The following is a 7,262-nucleotide window of genomic DNA, read 5'->3' as shown; positions in this document are numbered from 1 at the left end:
AATTAGAGAAGCTTATGGAAGAAGATATTCAACAAGTCAAACGCACCAAACCAAGAGCATCCGTTCCATTTGTTTTCGAAGTATTTGCTTATACAACTCCAACATCATTGGTGAGCAAAGAAAGTGACGATTTATCAAGCGATGAACATGAGGTTACTTCAAAGGAGACAAGTCCAGTGGTGAAAGAAGAAAAGATTCCTATGGAGCTTAAAAAGAATGAAGAAAAATTGGAGACTAAAAGGATCAAAAGAAAGCTTGATGTAGACAAGGTAAAAGCTAAAAAGGAGAACTCGAAGAAAGCGTATATTAGACATATCCAAGCTTACAAGAGGTGATGGAAGGAGTGATGTGGTGCTAGAAGATTCAACGTGAGGAGGCACGGAGTCCGGCTTACGACTTCGTAAAAAAGAAGCGCTTCTTAGGAGGCAACCCGAGCTCGGTTTGCAGTTTCTTTTCTTTTCATTTTAGTTTTTGAATATTTAGTTTTTAGGAATATCAATTGTCTCATCATAATCTAATAATCCTCTGAATGGTAAAAATCCAATGTGGGGGTTCTTAAAATTAAATGGTTTTCAAAATTTAAGGTTTTTAAAAATAATGAAATTGATTTTTCAAACCAGAAGTGTAATGCCCCATTTCTAGTATGTAATTTAAATATAGTATTTTTCCTTCCTTAAGAGGAACTCGACGAGTCAATAGCTCGAATCGTCGAGTAAAGACAGGATTTGCACGCGTCTTTAGTAGGCGACACGATGAGTCTGTATCCCGAACTTGGCGAGTCCGCTAGTCTGGATGAAACCCTAAATCCTAGGGTTTGTAGCCTATTTAAACATCATTATAGCCTCCCACCCTAGCCTCTAGCACCTTTAGGGCATTTCTCTGTAAAACCCTAGTCCCCATTGTTGAGCTTGAGTGTTTTCTGATAGCTTGGGAGTTGTAGAAGAGAATAAAGGAAAGAAGATCAATATAAGAGAAAGGATATCCAAGAGCTAGCTTCCATCATCTTCATATTCTGGTAATAAAGTTATTAACTTGCTTATTCTTCCATTAAACCCTCTTTTATGCTTCTTTATGTCTCTTTTGGAGCTTTATATGATTCAAACTCGAGATTTGAGCTCTCCTTAGGATGGAGACAATAGATCTGGATGTTATTGAGCTCTAGGAACTCAATATAGCTACCTTTATGCAAATATAGCCTTGTTCCAAACCCTAAGTGCTTAGTGTTGGATGATTTTGGTGTTTTAGCCCCATTCTCGTGTGCATGCACGTAAAGTAGGAAACTTTACATGACAAACCACCCCTTGAAGCCTATATCTATGAATTGGATGCATTGAAATCGACTAGAATCGACTCTATAGTAATGAAATGCATGAGACCTGGCGAGTCCACACCGTGACTTGGCGAGTCCACGGCAATCTTCTTGCCTCAAGAATAAATTCAACGAGTTATTCATTCAACACGACGAGTCACAGTTTGGACGTGTTCATATGATGAAGGAGAACTCGACGAGTTGTTCACACAACTCGACGATTCGGATGAAGTTAGATTTGACGTTAGTATGGAAGGAGAACTCGTCGAGTTGTTTCCAAACTCGACGAGTTGAAGCGAGTAGAGGATTAGAAAAGGTGTTAGGGACTCGGCGAGTTGGTGGCCCAACTCGGCGAGTCCGGTCAACTGAAAGTTGGCTTTGACCAGGAGGTTGACTTTGATCAGGGGTAAATTAGTCATTTTACCCCGAGAACAGTTATTAGTATCTGATTTAGTGTCTATGGAATTTATAGCCGAGGAGTTTTGGAGCAGCAGTCAGCCAGTTTCAGACTTAGCATCTCAGTAGTCAGCGTTACGAGGTGATTTTTCCTTCCAGTAGGAATGGGTCTATGGCTACAATGCCGACCCGTCTAGTTAGCAGTAGTTCTGGACTTTGGTCCGATGTAGTAGTTCAGTGTGCTTGATGTCTTTTTGATTCAAGCATGTCTTTGTGTTATGTGTTCTGGACTTCGGTCCAATGCAGTATGCAGTATATGTGTTTATGCTAGTAGTGATGATTATGCTATGCTATGTTGAGTTAGTTTCCGGACATCGGTCCGATAGAGTGGGCAAGGCCTTGGTTAGTTCCAGACTTCGGTCCGATGTAGGGATGTCAACGGGGGCAAACGGGGCGGGGAGTGCATCTCCCGCCCCTGCCCCCAAAATTTCCCCGTCCCCCGCCCCCGCCCCCGCCCCGGAATGTTCAATGTTTCTACCCCCGCCCCCGCCCCTGAATCCCCTTTGTTACCCCCGCCCCCGCCCCCGTTCCCCCGCCCCCTATTGATTTTGGGCTACTTTTTTTTGGGCTAAAAGAATTTGTTATTTTGGCTAAAATAAGCTATTTTTTAGGTAACAAATAATTATTTATAGCAAAATTTTATATGTTAAAAATAAAAAAGTTATGGCATTTAAAAAAACTTATACTAACAGTTTAAAAACATGTTTTTTGATGAATTTTGGAAGCTCAAAATCGTGTTATAGTTTATTATATTTATATAATTAATATATGTAAATATATGTGTAATTTATTAACGGGGTCCCCATGGGGATTTCGGGACGGGATTGCCTACCCCCGCCCCCGCCCCCGAAATTAAAACGGGGGTTAACCTTTCCGCCGCCCCCGTCCCCGCCCCCGATTTTTTTTTAAAAAAATCCCCCAAACGGGACGGGGCCCCCACGGAAACGGGGTCACACGGGACTTTTTGACATCCCTAGTCCGATGCAGTTTCCGGACTTCGGTCCGATGCAGAGGGCGAGGCCCTGGTTAGTTCCGGACTTCGGTCCGATGCAGTTTTCGGACTTCGGTCGGATGTAGAGGGCAAGACCCTGGTTAGTTCCGGACTTCGGTCAAATGCAGTTTTCGGACTTCGGTCCGATGCAGTGGGCAAGGCCCAATATGTGTTTATATGTTATTGTTTGGTATGTGGTAGTTTGGGGGAGCTCACTAAGTTTCCTGCTTACAGTTTTAGTTTTGGTTTCAGGTACTTCCGCTAGCAATGGGAAGAGCTCGAGATAATGGCATGGCACACACCACAGTTTTATCCTGGGAGTTTGTTCAAATGTATGATATGATATTGAAATTAGTTTGATTTGATACATTTACTATGCCCTTTTGAGACACTCGAATCACGACTTTATAAAATGTTAGATGATATTATGGTTTTGGTAATGTTTTAAAAACAAAAATTTTGGGATGTTTCAAGTTCGTATCAAAGCCTTGGTTTAAGGGACACACGCTCGGGTGTGACTGGACTCAAACTAAGGAAATGGTAAAAAGATTTTCAAAAGAAAAATGTTTTCGAAAGAATTTTTGAAAAAAGAAAAATTTTAAAAAAGAGTTTTTGAAAAATAGAAAAAGGGTGTGGTGCATGCGATCAACCGAGCTCAAGGAAGTACTCCCAAATTACCATACATGTTTATGTTATGATTATCAGTTTCAGTTTCAGTAGAACAACATGCTACAATAGGACTAAGGATCTTGGAGGATGCCTTATGTGCCTCCTATATGTGTTTCAGCTTTACGAGAATTGCATGCTAGTATTGAGTAGACAGTAGTAGGTTAGTCTGTTTAGGTTATGCCTGATAGTATGAGCTTAGCATTGTATGCTAGTACAGTTTCTTGTTATGAGGATAGAATTGCTTGAGTAGTTTACTATGTCTGAATTGTAACGACCCAAAAATCACGACTAAAATTTCTCTTAAAACATTACTAAAACCATATTTATAAAAACCCTATCATAAGTCATAACATAATTTTCGAGTATTAATTCAAAACATAATCTCATTATCAGAGTAAAACATTCCCAGGCTAACTGACTATGGTGTGTGCACTGCAACCTCTCCGAGCTCCTCTTTTGAAAACTGAGTACCTGAAACCAAAAACTGAAAACCATAAGCACGAAGCTTAGTGAGCTCCCCCAAACTACCACATACCATACAATAACATATAAAGCACGTACTGGGCCTTGCCCACTGCATCGGACCGAGATCCGGACTAACTGGGGCCTTGCCCCCGGCATCGGACCGAAGTCCGGAAACTGACTGGGACCTTGTCCCCTGCATCGGACCGAAGTCCGGACTAACTGGGGCCTTTCCCCCTGCATTGGACCGAAGTCCGGAAACTGACTGGGACCTTGTCCCCTGCATCGGACCGAAGTCCGGACTAACTGGGGCCTTGCCCCCTGCATCAGATCGAAGTCTGGAAACTGACTGGGACCTTGTCCCCTGCATCGGACCGAAGTCTGGAACTAACTCAACATAGCATAGCATAAACATATCAACTACCATGAACACATATACTGCATACTGCATCGGGCCGTACCCGGAACACATAACACAAAAATCCTATCTGAGCCACGAAGGCATCAAACATACTAACTACTACATCAGACCGAAGTCTGGAAACTACTGCTAACTAAACGGGCCGACATTGTGGCCTTAGACCCATTCCTACTGGAAGGAAACTCACCTCGGAATGCTGACTGCTGAAAACTCGAGTGAAAGATCCCCGACTGTTGTCCCGGCTGCTCACCGGCTATCATGACAAGTCAAACACTAAATCAAAAGGGGAATCTTTTGATAGGTAAAATGACTATTTTACCCCTACTATGGTGTGGGTCATAACCAAGGCCTAAAACCTTTAATTCTTCTAAGTCCATCAATGGCCCATAATCTGACTTCTGCTGGCCCACTAAGGCCCAAGGACCTATAGTCCAAACCACAGCCCACACCGAGGCCCAAATGCTCAAAACCCAACTCTGCTGAGTACGCTGGGCGTACTCCATTGTACGCTAAGCGTACTGGCCTGCTAGCGAGTACGCGGGGCGTACCTTCACTTACGCTCGGCGTAACCATCCTGTTAAGGCACTTTTCCATTAATTGCTTAATACCCCACTCCAGAGGCTACTAACTCAGATCCAGGTCCTTACTGATGTCATAGGCCATAAAGTCACTAACTTGGTAACTTGCAATCCACCAAATACACTCAAACTCAAAAAGGTGACCATACAACTCTAAAACCAAGGCTAGATCTCATGCATGAGCTCATTGGGACCATAAAGATCGAAACTTTACTGCTTATGGGACTCATATGACTCTAAGGGAGGCAACCCTGGTCTTAGAAACGAGCTTAAGTCATAAAGTCCCAATCTTTGGACCAAAAAGGTCCACAAACATGTACTAAGGAGATCTAAGAGGTTAATCATCAAGCTCAAGACTTTTTACCTTGCAGAGGTCCGAAATGAAGCACTTATCCCAGATCTACAAGCTCTAGCTTCAAAGGTTCCTCCTTGCCCACCTTCTTCTCTTTGCTTCCAAGCTTTAATCCACCAAAATGGGTTCTCCAAGGTCAAGATCTCATAAAATGAAGGTAGGGACGTTCTAGGGTTTCTTTTGAGGTTGGGGAGGCTGACTTGGGAGCTAGGGTTGGAACCATAATGTCCTTTATATAGTGCCTAACCCAATATTAGGGTTTTGAGACTCTGAGCGTACGCTGGGCATACTTCTCATACGCTAGGCGTACACCTTGAACACCCGCAACCAACTTGCCCCATTACGCTGGGCGTACCCACGTGCGCCCCAACATGCATGCATGGTCTTCCATGCAAACTTTTCTCTACAAGGGCCATTCTTGCCAAATATTCAAAGTGTCATAGCTCCTTCATTCTAGATCCGATTCTGATGAACTTTATATCCACGGAAAGTTGGCAAGAAATCCTACGCTTCTAACAACACACTTCGGTCTGAAAACTTTTCGAATAATACATCTAAACTTAATAAAGGACTAAAACGCCCCTTGCCTTGGCCTTTGAAATTCCATACATGAATATTTTAGAACAGGGCGTTACAACTCTTCCCCACTTAAACTAGACTTCGTCCTCGAAGTCCGCCATGGTCAACTGACCTGCAACCCGCGTCCAACACCCTGCCTGGTGACTCTAACTCTTTTGCCCATCACTCCAGCCACTCTCAGTGCTGGTCACTACTATTGGTACATACTAAATGCTTCTTATTTCCATAACTTAGTGTTGTGCACCCGTCCCAGCGAATGGATCAGACAATCCTTCGAGTGAAAGATTCATCCATGCAATGGTTAAGACTCATACGAGAGTTGCGCAACAAAGGCAAACCCTCCCCTACGAGATTATCCAACCCTGATGCGAGAGGTGTAGCACCCTCTGTCAACTTGCTGCCTCTTACCATACTTCCCTTATCGTTACTGCCTCTGACTAAAAATTCTGTTGCCCCTCATCTGCCTACTGGATGCACTGAGACCACCCTGGTCCAACTAATCTGCCGATATCTGGGTTACCGGTCTCCCACCGATCACTACACCCCATTGCAATCTCCTAGTCGCTTCCAGTGACTTCTTACGATACTTCGACTATCTATAACTGTTCTATCCACTCTACCACCCATATTGAATCGATGCTGCTAGAACCAGCCTGCTTATCTCATCTGACTACTCAACTTCCACTAAATCGAGTCTTCCATCCTGAAAGAAAGGCTACCTGCCTAATTATCCTTGCAGATCACTTATAATTGGCAGATGACTCAACTGATCCTGCTGAGAGGAACTTGCCATTTCCAAATCAACCAACTATACTGTCAACACTTGCATTCCGACACAATTACTAATATTGTCCATAACACTGAAACTATCTGAAACTCTGAACTGCCTGAAACACTGAACTGCTTGAAACACTGAACTGCCTGAAACACTGAACTGCTATATGGCTGCTTCCCAAAATATCTCGAGACCTTCCTGGTCTCCAATCATTCGTCGGTAATCTGCAACATCGAGTTCCAAGTCAACTGTGGAGCCCAAGGACTCCTTACTTAGTCGTTCCCACGACTTCTGAATGAAATCTTTCTCTGGAACTAGTTTTCACTAGCCATCCTGTCACTGTGGCTCTAACCACCTCCCGATCCACCGATCAGGTCCAAACGTCACATCCTGACATCATCAAATCCAAGAGTACAAAAGATGGCTCCCAGACTAACGGTAGCTCTTAACATACATGAACCCAAACGATCCACTGCTACCCTGATCTCATAATTGTGGTGACGATCCAACTGACGAATCACCGGGTTAAACATAACTGAACCATTTGGGAAATCCGAAATCTAACCCGTGGATTCCCATATCCTCACTGCTGCACCCGAAATGGTGGGTACTACTGCTTCCCCCACGTCCAAACAACGCGCTCATGCTGACTAATAACCTGAAGAATGCT

The sequence above is a fragment of the Lactuca serriola genome, chromosome 9, assembly GCF_051521515.1.
Source record: "Lactuca serriola cultivar US96UC23 chromosome 9, Lser_US96UC23_V15, whole genome shotgun sequence".
In the NCBI taxonomy this organism is placed as follows: domain Eukaryota; kingdom Viridiplantae; phylum Streptophyta; class Magnoliopsida; order Asterales; family Asteraceae; genus Lactuca; species Lactuca serriola.
The sequence above is the reverse complement of the archived record's forward strand: the minus strand, read 5'-3'. Positions refer to the sequence as shown.